Below are 483 nucleotides of genomic sequence, written 5' to 3'. Positions count from 1 at the left end.
GACCAGGTTCCAACAGAGCAGCCCCCCCTGCGAACTTCCATGGTGTCCAGGACTGCCCCAGCAGCAGCTTCCACCACCAGGAGCCACGGGCTCCCTGGAGGAGCCTACAGAAACGCTGTGCCCGTGGGAGGCGTTACATCTCCCTTGTGTCTTAGTGTAGAGACAATGAGAACAAGAAAGAGAAGAGGTCATCCTAGAAATACTTGTCATCTTGGAGGTGGTGTCATGCAGCAAAAGCCCTTGGACCAGGAGCTGGGGGAGATGGAGCCTGTGCACGTCGTGCCCGATGTCTCCGGGAGCTCCCCCAGCGCTTGCAGTCAAGCTCAAAAGAGCAAGAGCCAAAGCCGAGCTCTAGGAAGACCCTCCTGGAAACCCCGGGGTGCTGGAGCGCTGCTTGTAGGCTGGGGAGGCACCTGCCTTCCTGAAGAGCATCTGGCAGCGGGTTCTTCATCGCCGGGTTAAAAGGGGAAGGAGAAGCGGGCG

The 483-nt window shown here is 59.2% G+C and overlaps 1 protein-coding gene across 1 annotated transcript in view; it reads left to right on the top strand.

Annotated features, from left to right (window-relative positions):
- The window catches only part of PLEKHA2 (pleckstrin homology domain containing A2), a 25,609-nt gene that overhangs the window by 10,853 nt on the left and 14,273 nt on the right, over window positions 1-483 (top strand). The gene's annotated exons all lie outside the window — the stretch shown is intronic.

Source organism: Egretta garzetta, unplaced genomic scaffold (genome assembly GCF_000687185.1).
Source record: "Egretta garzetta isolate BGI_Z169 unplaced genomic scaffold, ASM68718v1 scaffold481, whole genome shotgun sequence".
In the NCBI taxonomy this organism is placed as follows: Eukaryota; Metazoa; Chordata; class Aves; order Pelecaniformes; family Ardeidae; genus Egretta; species Egretta garzetta.
The sequence above is the reverse complement of the archived record's forward strand: the minus strand, read 5'-3'. Positions and strand labels throughout refer to the sequence as shown.